Source organism: Saimiri boliviensis, chromosome 4 (genome assembly GCF_048565385.1).
Source record: "Saimiri boliviensis isolate mSaiBol1 chromosome 4, mSaiBol1.pri, whole genome shotgun sequence".
Classification (NCBI taxonomy): Eukaryota; Metazoa; Chordata; class Mammalia; order Primates; family Cebidae; genus Saimiri; species Saimiri boliviensis.
Genome location: NC_133452.1, coordinates 56,934,669 through 56,947,558, shown reverse-complemented (window position 1 = coordinate 56,947,558; position 12,890 = coordinate 56,934,669). Strand labels below are relative to the sequence as shown.

The following is a 12,890-nucleotide window of genomic DNA, read 5'->3' as shown; positions in this document are numbered from 1 at the left end:
AATACTTAATTAAATGTTTTTATACCTTGTACGTTAGAGTTAGACTACAGATAGCCATTTGTTTTTGTCTGGAGGCTTATTTCATAATAGGGATTCATAATAGAATAATCAATTTATACATTTAAAATCTATTTCTTAGGATATAAAAGGTAACTTTTTTTTTCCAGGAGTTTATAGTTATATCTTCACTTTAAAGACATATTGTTGGTCATGTCTATGATTCATTTGAGACTGTCTTTGTTTAGGAATGAAAACCCCAAACCTCAAACATTTTCCCATGGGAAAATGCCATCTGCTTTGGAGCCATTTACTTTATGATGTGGATTCCAAACTGCATTGTGTTCATCTGCTTACATCTAAACACACTGAAGCTCACCCGCAAGCAGAATTCTCATGAAAGATTCCATGGGAAAGAATAGAGAAAACAACTTAGCTGCAGTCTCCAAGAGTGAGAGAAAAACAGAAGAAAACAAGTAGTAGAGAAAGAAAAAAAGCATCTGAGAGCAAAGGAGAGTACAGTTAGAGAAAGAATTCAGGGGAAGGCCGACAAGTTAATAGATAAAAGAAGGAAAATATTTCAGGGAAATGACTTATTTTTCATTAGACTCAGTTTATGCTACTTTTTGAAAACAACCTACCCAAGAACTTTTCCACTTATCTCTATTTATTCTTCGTAATCATCTTTTCTTACTCACCCCACTTTGTTTTATGGAACCCTATACACATCAGTGTAGGCATATACCACAGAAAAAAGAAAGAAATGAGGAAAAAGGAAAAGGAGCAAAAACTGTGTGGGACTCTGTGCAAAATGTCATACTAATACATGTAGTATCTGCATGTTATTATATCACAGATGAGGAAAAAGAAATTTAAACCAAAGACTGAAAAAATGCTAACTAGTTGGATTGATAAGGAATGAATCATAAAATTCATGGAGATTTAAAGGGTATCACTGATTTTTAAATTTTTGTGGTAATTTCAATATTTTTACAGGCATTGGCATGTTTGAAAATAATGGCATGTAGCTAGAATCAAGCTGATTTGTATGTGGAGGGTTACTATTAATACACACACAATTTCTGTTTAAACAGAAAGTCTGTCAATAGCAAAATACTCTATTAAATAGCTGTCTCAAATATGCCCAGATGGATTGAGCACCATACATTGTCCTTTATTCTCATTAGTCTGTTTTATCTGCTTAACTAAGGACCACTGTATTTCCACTTTCTTTTTTTCTTTCTTTTTCCTGAGGGTAATCCCCATCATCTCCTCCTTTGCTATAATCACATTTCTTCTCTTTACACCATCACTGAAATATTATAGGATGAGAGTTTCATGAAAAGCTTAGCACATGAAATATGGTACGCTGACATATTATATTCACACAATGCCTGTTTTGAGGTTTTGGACAGAAGCTTTGGTCAATGCCATATGCTCAGAATGTTCCTATTCTTGGACTATGAATGTTATCTCTGAGGGTGTAATCAGAGTCTAAACTGTGTGAGCAGGTTCCTATTACCTCTTGATCACTGTCATTATGGTGCTGTGTTTTATTTCCAGATATGGGCATCTTTCCTTAGCCTACACAGAACATGGAAATTGTACATAATGTACACTCATCTCTTCCATTATGCCTAGCAAAGGGTTCTGGCCTATCATGAGGATTTAAAATAACAGAAAACCTCACAGGCTTATAAAACTCAGCTGTTGATCCTTTTGCAATTTGTGTGTGATGATTGGGTATTTGCGCTCATGTCTGAGATGTGCTGGCCTCCAACCTTGTTACCAGATTGGCATATTACTAATCTGATGTAAAAAAAAAACAACAATGACAACAACAACAAAAAACAACCAATCAACCAATCAACCAAAAACCCAACCCAACCCAACCCAACCCAACCCAACCAAACCAAACCAAAAAACTTTGGCTGTTAAATCACCTTCTCTTCTTCCCTAAAGTTATTGTGCTGGAACCTTATAGAGAAAACACAGGTTGGCTTCAGTTTGGGGTTGTTTTTTGAACACGGAGGTATTCTGTCCTTCACATTCTTCTGGGAAAAGTCCCAGTCACTAATTGGGAAGAAAGTCACAAGTCCGTAACGTCCACTACATATTGCCCACTCAGGGAGGGGCACATGGATAGGCTGGGGGTTGCTGAGGCCAAAGGAATAGGATAACAACAGGCTAAGTGTTTTCTTTTCCCCATCCCCAACCACAGGCCAACAGTTTTTCATCGAGAAGTCACTTCATATCATGATGTACCAACTTTAAAGATTTTGTGACATATTTTTAAACTCCTCTGAAAATAATATACAATATATTTCTGGTGCCTTAGAATTTGCTGTGTACACTTTCACATAGATTGCCTTATTTGATATTCACAAGAACCCTATGAGTGATCTCTTATTCCCCTTTGTGGGGAAGAAACAAATGTTGAGAAACTGCTGTTCTCAAGGCTAGACAGTAAATCAACGCATTTTCATTGGCACCCATTTTGTGTCAGGCATGATGTTAGTCAGTAAGGGCTGTGCCAGGATGGGGACTAAGGTTTTAGAATTCCCAGTTTCCTGGCTGGCCTGTCCCATGGTGTTTTCCTTCCCTATGAGAATAGCTGATAGAACTCTGCATTTGCTTCTAGGTGCATTTCTTTTCTCCTAGGTAAAATGTCCTCTTCTTCCCTAGTGAAACACATTCGCAGTCAAAGCTACTTTTATTTCTGTCTGCATCATTTCACCTATTAGAACGTTAACTCCCCGAGGACGAGAGTCACTTCTGCTCTTTGTTGTTATATTTTGTCATCTTACGGCTGTCAGGGCACAGTTTTGTTCCGATAAATTGTGTAACACAAAATCCCTGTGATATATAAAGCTCCACATATATAATTAGTCTATAGGTAACTATAAACTAAATCATGGTATTTTTGAGGGGAGGTGATGAAAACTAGCTTGAACTTGTCCTTTTCCATGCATTTAGTTATTTTTAAATGATTGACATTAAGTTGTGAAATTAGGTAGAAGTAATAGAGTTATCACAATATGTAGGGGAAATATAATCCTACTCACAAAAATATAGTTAAATTATTTTGAATATTCAGGCTTATAGTTTGGCATTGTGTGTGTCTGTATGTGTGCGTAAAGAAAAAGAATATAAAGCTCATTACATCCAGAAATGGAAGAAATGGCAACTAGAGACTGGGAGGCTGCAGCATTTTTTCATCAAAAACAATCTCAATTCCAACAAAAAATCTTTATGAAAGAGTTTAGTTTTCTGGGTGAACTGATGCACTCACTTTTCCTTTTCATTTTTCTTTCCAAATTACACAGCTGAAAAGCATCATCAGTGGAAACACCCTGTTAAGTCAGTAATTTATATACCCCCTATCTGTTAGTTTTTGTCTTAAGTTTCTATTTTAACTATTATCTCTTTGAGAGGATAAACATGATATTCTAAATACAGTCCTCAAATTTTTATATATTCACACTCAGAGCAAAACATTTATGAGTTATATATAATTAATGTACCCAAAGAGAGATTGAAAAATGTTCATCGGTTTCTTGTTGACACTTAATGCTAGCCTATGATATACTGTAAGAACCAGGAAACTGGATTCTAGAGCATCCATCAACAGAGTTTGAGGTTTAAGAGGCCTAAAATGAAAGCTCTGTGTTTGTGTGTGTGTGTGTGTGTGTGTGTTGAAAGGCTAGAAAGGGATGGAGATGAGAAAGCAGAAGAAAAGTCATTATATAAAAGTTCATTTGTAATAATAACATTATTTAAGAAATATTGAAAATAAAATTTGAATATTCCACTGCAATTAAAATGAATAAACACACTGTATATTAAGATGGATAGATTAGGTAAAAAATAATATTGAATAAAAAATCGCCCTGGGAACCAAAGTGAGACTTTGTCTCCACAAACAATGAAAAAAGTTAGCCGGGTGCCTTGAGTCCCAGCTACTCAGGAAGCCAAGGCTTGAGCCTGGGAAGCTGAGGCTGCCATGAGCCGTGATTGTGCCACTGTACTTCAGCCTGGGCAGCAGAGTGAGACCGTGTTTCAGAAAAACATCTAAGTTGCACAAAAATATTTAACAATGATGACTTTTATGTAAAATAAAAAAAAATACAAAATATATGTGAATTAGTATATGTATATGGTATGATTATTTTTTAAAACATACATGCCTTGAATTTTGGTTAATAAATTTCTGTGGAGAGGTAGGGTGGAGAATGTAACTGGAGAAAGATGAATTTAATTTTAATATTTTATTTCCTTTAATGAAGAAAATATAAGAACAAAATATGGCAGACTATTAATAGTTCAACGGGTGCTGTTTGTTCTATTATTTCCTATTTCACTATATACATAGTTTCCAAATTAACAAGAAAAAGTAAATTTTAGCCTTTAAAACCATTTGTATATTGAGAAAATCTAGAGTTATAGCAGTTTGGAAGTTTCAGATGCATATCATAAAAAAGTGATTGAGCTGTTGAGCAGGCTCTGTCAGTCTGATTCTTAGTTTTCTCAACTGTTAAGTAGAAGATACTATCACTTAAACAGAAACTACATATATCAGCAGTAACTCTCCACATATAAATCAGGTTGGCTTGTCCTTCCTTCCGTCTGTCCTTCCTTCCTTCCTTCCTTCCTTCCTTCCTTCTTTTCTTCCTTTTCTATTTTTCCATTTAATAGGGAGATAATTGTTTTATTTGTTTGCTGGCCACTCTCAATAAAAATATTCAGCATACTGGGATGTACATTTTTCTACAAACCTTTTCTATTTCTACTTAACTACTACATCCCTTGCGTGTTTGGAAGCTAATTTTCCCATTAGTTTTTTTAATTGACATGTTGTAATTGTACATATACAGGGTTCCAGAGACTGGGGAAGGGAGGAATGGGAGAAAGATGGGGAGATGTTGGTCAATGATTGTAACGTTTCCACTGGTTTTTACTCCTGAAAAGCACTCTGGAACTTGTATAATAGTTATAATTGTAACTAACTGCGTTGTGACTCACCTGGCCATAGAAGCATGCATTTAAAAGGAGGAGAGGGTATTGTAATCAATCTGCAGAGTGCAACAACTGTAGAAGACGTTGCTAGTGGTCTATCCAATATCCATATCCCATTGTTAATGAACTAACAGAATGCTGATTTCTTGAAGGTCAGCAGTGTGTCTAGTCAAAAAGCTCACTTCCCCAGCCTCTTTTGTGACTATTGATGAACATGTGACTTGGTTTGAGACAATAAAAATAACTGGGGGTCATTGAACAAGTGTTCCAGAAAATATTTTAAAAAGAACGAACTTGTTCTTCACATGTACCCCAAAACCTAAAATGCAATTAAAAAAAAAAGAACGAACTTAATGGGCAAAATTCCTTTGCTATTCCCCCTTTCTCTTCTCTCTTCCTTTCTGAAATGCAAACCTTATACCCATGTGACAATGCCTCCACATAGGGGAGGATCAAACATAATGGAGCACATAAATAAGTGAACCAAATGATTACAGCTTAATGAGAAGAAGGCAGTGAGAGAGGTGTTTATAGAGTCCGATGGGAAGGGAGAAGAACATTGAAATCAAGCTGTCAGTTAGGAGACACATCTCAGGGGAGATAAGACCCCAGATATGTCACTAGGGAAAAGTAAGAGTTGGCCAGGCATAAAAGGGAAGGAACATTCCAGCTGAACACAATGTTTAAAGAAGATATAAAACAAGGCAAGTAGGACTAAATTGGAGAAAGCTTACATAATTTAGCATATCTGGAATAAAACTTCATGTGGGAGAGACACGATAGATGAAGCTAGGAAGCTGAAAGGAGGAAGACCAGGAAGTATATTACTCAGTTAAATTAATATCAGTTCAACAAGCATTTTTTAATATCTTACTATGTACCAGGTACTGACCTGAGATGTGGATTATAAAGGCCATAAAGATTTACAGCTTTGTTCTAAATTGAGTTGGTGTGGTATTTTTTCCTCTGAAGGTTCCTCTGGATATTTCTGAGGTCAACCTGTTCCTTGAGTCATAGAAGAAGAAGAACCTGGAGATGGGATGGAGAGTGAGCTAAGCAGTGTCTGTGGTCCTGGGGAGCATCACTCTATGTGCTAGCCCACAGAAAGCTTGCTGGTTCTTCATGATTCCTGGCTTTTCCCTGTCAGCAACTGGATGCCATTTTCTACCTGAAACCCTGATACTTAGGGATGGAAATGAAGCTAGGAATTGAAATGGGAATGGATTGGCTCCTACTTGTGTGAGGTGAGATAACAAGAATGTTGATGTAATGAAAGCTCTTCTTGGTTGAAGCTCTTTATGCTACTCCCTGTGTTACCTTATTTGGATGACTATATTTTGTTTTTATTATAGGATTGAGTCAGTGATTAACTATCACTGTCTTCCATTTTGTATTCCAATGCACATTTTCAGAAATTTAAGTAAAATGCATTTTCATGACCGTCCATGATATTGCATTCTTTTACTTTCCATGCAAACCATCTTGACTTCCCAAGCCTCTTTGTTTCCCATCATCTGCTTCTCTAGCATCTTCTGCAATCTCGTTTGTCATTAATTGTTCTGTAAGTGAAAAATTCCTGCATCCTCAGGGATGGCATTTTCTAAGATGAAGTTTTCAGTACTTCTCAATTCTTTATCATCTCTCCTTCCTCTCCTGTCCTCTCTCATCCGTTTAAGTAAAGAGTCTTGTTCTCAGTTGGCTTCTGTCATTTGACATTACTTCTACCATCAAGTATTTACATTTCTAATAGGACATGCTTCAGGAAAAAACCTTCTTCAGGACCCAAAGGAATGATGCTATTTACAACAGTAAGGGGATAGACAATGCCGTCAAATTTAGTGTCACTCACTGGCATTGCTCAAAAATCACTCAGATCTCACCTTAAGACTGGATAGACCTTTCTCCTTTTGGCCAAACATATTTTTAAAGAAGGCATATCAAATCTAAGAAATTTAGAATATTTGTTGAAGCTATGACTTCACCATAGAAGAAAAGGCATTTTACCTTGCAGAACTTGTACTGTTACTATAAAAGAAAGCATGCTAGTAGTGCTAGCATTTAAGAAATCAACAATCTAAAGAAAGCAGCAATCTTTAATAATTCATCTTTCTTGAATTATTTCGTATTCTGACCAGCAGATGACCACTTGCTCATGTTTTTAATTTTTAAAAAGGAAGCCACCATTTTTTTCTTTTTTTGCTTTGTGTGACAGATACTACTAGGTACTATGCTTTAACAACTCAAATACTTTTAATAGAAAGAAAAATCTTTTATATACTATGTATGTCAGCATTAGCATATAATAGTAAAATAGAAGTACTTAAATTTTGTTTAAACAAAGATCTTGAGGATTTCATGTATTTATAATGAAATATAAATCTGAAAACAGGAAAAAAGTTATTAACATCAACTATCTTATACTGAGGTTATGTAGATAATAAATAGTATGTGTGCTTTGTCATACTATCTTCATCTCTCTTCAGCAACATCTCTTTCTGTGCTATCTTCAGTGTCCTTCCAGTTAGCATTAATCATTATGTAATAATGTTACCCCAAATGTTTACTAGTAGACTTTTTACAGATAGAAATCATTGTCGTTTATAATTATAGTTTATGGAACATACAATTTGCCTCTGAATTTCCCAGGTAAGTGTGTGTGTGTGTTTTGTGTGTGTATGTGTGTTTTGTGTGTGTATGTATTTTCTGATACAGAGTCTTGCCCTGTTGCCAAGGCTGGAGTGCAGTGGCAAGTGATCTCGGCTCGCTGAAAACTCTGTTTTCAAGAGAGTTTCCTGAGTTCAAGCCATTCTCCTGCCTCAGCCTCCTGAGTAGTTGGGATTACAGGCATGTGGTAGTACACCTGGCTATATATATATATATATTTTTTTGTATTTTTAGTCGAGACGGAGTTTCGCCATTTGGCCAGGCTGGTCTTGAACTCTTGACTTCAAGTGATCCTCCCGCCTTGACCTCCCAAAGTCCCAGTGTGTATTTTACAAAACATTAGAACTGAGAACAATTCCACAAATATCAGGGTCGTAGGGCCAAAGGAATGTGGGAAATAGTTCCTATTACGTTTTTCTCTTGAAAATTTATAATGATCTTTAGTATAAATTAAGAACTGCTATCTGGACTATAGGAACTTATTTCATTTGTTTAATTCCTGTTTTTCCAAATAACAGACTCATTTGGGTTAATGTTATGGGATCAGTGTTCCAAGAGCAATCATTCAGAAAACAATGGATTAACCAGACTTTCAAATATGAATGGTTTCAGAAGTCATTATTTCAGGCTTGTTGTCTTAACTTGCTCTCTCTTTTCTCTTGTTATATTTGCAAATTTTCTCCAATGTGGGGAAATTATTTTTAGCAAAATGTAACTGAAAGCAGATACTCCAATTTCAGTATTTACTAAGCTACCACTTGCAGATTCATCTAAATTCATTCTTCTTCCAAATGAAGAATCAATATCATCAAAGGCAAACATTTCCATTATAAAAAAAATATTGCTATTAATGCATTAAAAAAATTAGGACCATAGCACTTGAAATTTTAAAACTCTTATGTTGGCAAATATGTGACAATTAAAAATGCAAACAATAATGGAAATAAATGCATTACAAATTACAGGTTCAGGGAAGGTTTCTGGGAAGAAGTAAATGCCTATTTCTTAAATTTTCAAACATAGTGTGTTACTGTGATTCAAATGAATACTGGCAAGAATTAAAAGTCAAAACATTAGCTTGGCCTTATTCAAAGTTAAAGATTTTTATAATTCTGATTTGCCATGTGTTAAGGGATAAAGGAATGTAAAATCACAGAGAATAATTTGAAGAATAACAACAGTTTGATAAAGCACCCAAAGGGTTCCATGCTAGTATAAATGGAAAGAAAACAGAGCTTAATTTAAAAAATAGAAAGGAAATGTTACAACAAATGAGACCTACCGATATTTTAAATTTATGAAAGATGTGAGCAGCATCCTCATATATCAAATACAGAACACGTGAAAGTTGAAATATTAGTGCTATCAAAAGGGACACTTTACATAACACGTCCCAACAGTCAGGGAATGTAAAATGGTTCAAGGAAAGTTTTAAGATATTCATAAATAAACCATGATTTAAAAAAAAATGTTGTTGCTACTTCAAATAGCCATGGGAAATGGATTGCTTATAAACAAATAAGAATCTTGACTGTCTAAGCCAATATAATAAAGTATTTAAGAGTACGTTGTCTGGAATTTAACTACCTCATTCGTCATCACAACTTTTCCACTTATGTGTGATGTTTTACAGTTACTTAATGTATCTAAATCCTATTTTCATCTACAAAATTTGGCAAATGACAGGCCCTATCTCACTGGATTGTTGCAAAGTTTCAGCACAGCTCCAGGTACAGAGGAAGTGGATAAAAACTGGTAACCATTGTAATACTCTGATAAAATACGTTATTTGGTGACACTTCATTGAATTTCTGGAGAAAGAAAAATCCCCAGACACTTCTCAGAGCTATTTTAAAAGACCAGATATTAAGCTTGGAGGAAACTGGCAACATCTTCCATATTTTTAACCTCTTACATAATATTCCCTGTGGTACAATTTTGAAATTATATAATGATTTTACAGTCTATTATATGTCTAAATCTGCCATTAAATGTGTTTGGTGATTTTCTGTGCCCATAGTTTTGTCAACTGAAATATTTATTATAAAAAGCATTTCCCGAATATTTTATTTAACTTCCATGACTTTGCAAATATTTACTTATTTCTGAACTAGAAAAGACCTTTGTCTCATTCTAGCGATCAAATTCTTGTATTTTTACTTTTGTCTGATGTGATGGTAAAAGAAGAAAGTTGTTTTTCCTTAACTATTGAAACTTTCTGAGTGTACTTACTGTAAATAATGAACTTTAATTACTTTTGCAATTATAGCTTATTTGATTGAATTTTCCACTGACTGCACAAAACATCTGTTCTGCTGGGACCATACATAGTCTCTGGTCTGGGTACAATATGCTGTTAAAATATAGTAACATCTGCAGTCCATTAATTTCTGAAGCAATAGGCAAGTTGTGCTTCCAAAAGGGCCAAGTTTATACTTGGGAATTCTGTTTCTGTACTTCCCTTCTAAGTGGACCAAGACCACTCATGCTTTCTGCCTTGTATAAGTCTCTACTTAGTGTTTAATAAACAAATGTAAATAATTAGCACAGTGTTTGGTTTGATACTCTATTTTATTCTGACTATACCAGCTGTCCTCAGCGATAATAGATATAACAATGGCACTTCATTATGATTTTGCTGACATCAGGATGCTGTTATTAGAATTAAGTGATAAGATATTTTTTGATAATAGCACTTTTATGTGAACCTCTTTGAAGACTAAGACTAAAGATACTTGAAAGGTAGAAAAGAAGCTCCTAGGGATATAAGAACTTCTGATTTCGTCTGAAAGTACAGTGAAAGACTACTATTTTTATTCTTGTTTTTGTACTGAAATATATTTTAGAATATATTCTCAGAATATTTATCTAGTAAACTCTAGAGATTATTTTCCGTGCTCTGTGTTTCAGAGAAAACAGGTAAGGCATTAAAAAAATCACAGAGAAATAATAATGTTGAATATATATAAAGGCTAAGTGCAGCCACCAGTAAAGGTCATTTATTTCTATAAAGATTTTGGAGCTACCATATCTTACTCAAGTTTGGTTTGTGTTTCTCAATCAATAAGAACTGTTACTCCAATTTTCAAAACAGAAAACATTGTCCATCCAAGTCTTAGTCAGAAAATTATGGTTGTAGAAATCGTTCATGTTCACCCACGTTTTCCATACTTCTTGCAGTCTTTTTGCCTTATGATTGGTTTCTGGTCAGAGAATGGTTCCAGAGTAATAAATGCCATTTCCAAGCCTGGCTCTTCACCTTTCTCTTTTTCTCTCCCAGGTCAACCTTAGAGGTCAAGTGTTCCAGATGGCAGAGCAACAAGATAATGGGATTGCTTTGCTCACATTAGGCAGAGCCACCAGTAAAAAAAATTAACATTTTAAATCTTAAATTTATGAGATATAGGTCTGTTGCAGCACCTGTATTAAATCATTGCTATACCACTACCAAGTGATTTATGCAAGCCATGTGAGCCAGGTAGTTGTCATTGTAGCTATGAGAGTGAACATTACTTCAAGAGGATTATCTATGACTCTTGGGCACTTCTAAACTACATATTATGTCTATTCCTTAGTTCAGTAAGATACAGCATTTGTAGTCATACATACTTATATTCATGTATATAGCTTATTCTACTACTAACAAAGCAGACCAATGACAAAAATAGTACAACATAAACTATTTTTGTGAGGGAGGAGGGAGAGCCTAGAAGTAGGCTCAGGAAGCCCCACGGAGGGTGACCAATTAAATAGGTAGGGCTGAGAACTAGGGAATCATCAAGGGTTAAGGAAGGAGTGAAACAACCTCTCAAAGAGCATCCCTGAGAAACAGGCTTTCAACATCCAGCGCAACCATGAGGCTGAGAGGAATAATTGTGACTATGCCATGATTGCAGTGGGACCTGCTGAGTACTAACTGCTAGATTCATACTGAAGGCTCCTTCCTCCCTTTCCTATCACAAGTGTAGATGAAAACACACTGGTGGGGAAGGGTTGAGCCCTGTGAGGTTATCTGATGTATCTTTTCTACCACTTTTGTGCATCTTAAATGGCGTTTAAACATCCTAAAACATCTGCAATGCATTCATTTCCTGTGGTAGATCTACAGTGTGTGACAGGAAATCTATTTCTTTTCCTGAGATGCTAAATTCATTACCTTGACACAGAATTTAGACTCACTCTTTGCACTAGCTGCTATAGCAACCAGTATCAGGCATTTTTTTTTTTTTCTGCTTTTTCTTTTACTGGTAGCAGGGTAGTTAAATGTAGTGGCAAGAACAGTACTCAATTAAAATTTTGTAAAAGGCACCTAACATTGTTGTACCAAGGGTCTCTTTATACTATCATCTCTCTCATTACGTACTTCATAATCCCATAATCATGTTATAGACCACAAACAGAATTTAAGCTAATAGAATATGGCATTCTTTAAGATCATTTTACGAAGGAGTTTCCTTTTCTCTTTTTCAAATTCACAGTATTGAGAGCTATTTGAAATAATGGATGTAACTGATTATTATTGAAGGCAAGTCTTGGACAGGTACTATACTTAAGTGACCCAAATGTTGTTATGGCTCTGAATAATGCTACATTAAAATTCCACATGGATTGGAGTGGCATCTGTTTCTGTCTTCAGTAAAGAGAAGAATAACACAATTTCATCATGCAACAAATTGTCTTGGTTTCCTAAAGAGCAAAGTGAATACTTATTTAAAAACAAACAAACAAAAGAACATTAATGATTTTTCCTACCTTAAATACTAGTAGGGTTGGTTTGAATTGGTGGCTGAAGAGAAAGAGAAAGAACACCTGTTTTTAAGGGTCCAACATTTATATGCTAACACATATAAAAAAAAAGTGAGGCTGTGGGCATGCACACACTGATGCCCCGAGAAAACTCTTCAAACACTTGGACATTTTGAGTCTGTGTCATTGCCAAGCTAGGTACTAAATAGCAACAGTTATCTAGCATGGTACACGCTCACGGCTCAAACCACCCAGACCATCTGGTTTATCCTGCCTGGACTATTTAACTTTTTATTTTAAATGTACTGTTCAGAAACTAATTTGAGGTGGGAAAATGCTCTAAGGAAAAATCATAAAGTTTTACAGCTCAAAGCAAATACATCACAGTGACTGAAGAAGGGGTGATTGTTTATAACGTTTTAAATCTTTTTTTCTCTTGCTTCCTCATGTGTATTCGTATTTTCCTT

The 12,890-nt window shown here is 35.2% G+C and overlaps 1 non-coding gene across 1 annotated transcript; it reads left to right on the top strand.

The window, feature by feature from the left end:
- Positions 1–1,710: 1,710 nt before the first annotated feature.
- On the top strand, positions 1,711–1,812 carry LOC120363510 (small nucleolar RNA U13). The gene has a single exon (XR_005579053.1). It is a non-coding gene; the product is annotated as a small nucleolar RNA U13 (small nucleolar RNA).
- The last annotated feature ends 11,078 nt before the right edge of the window (positions 1,813–12,890 follow it).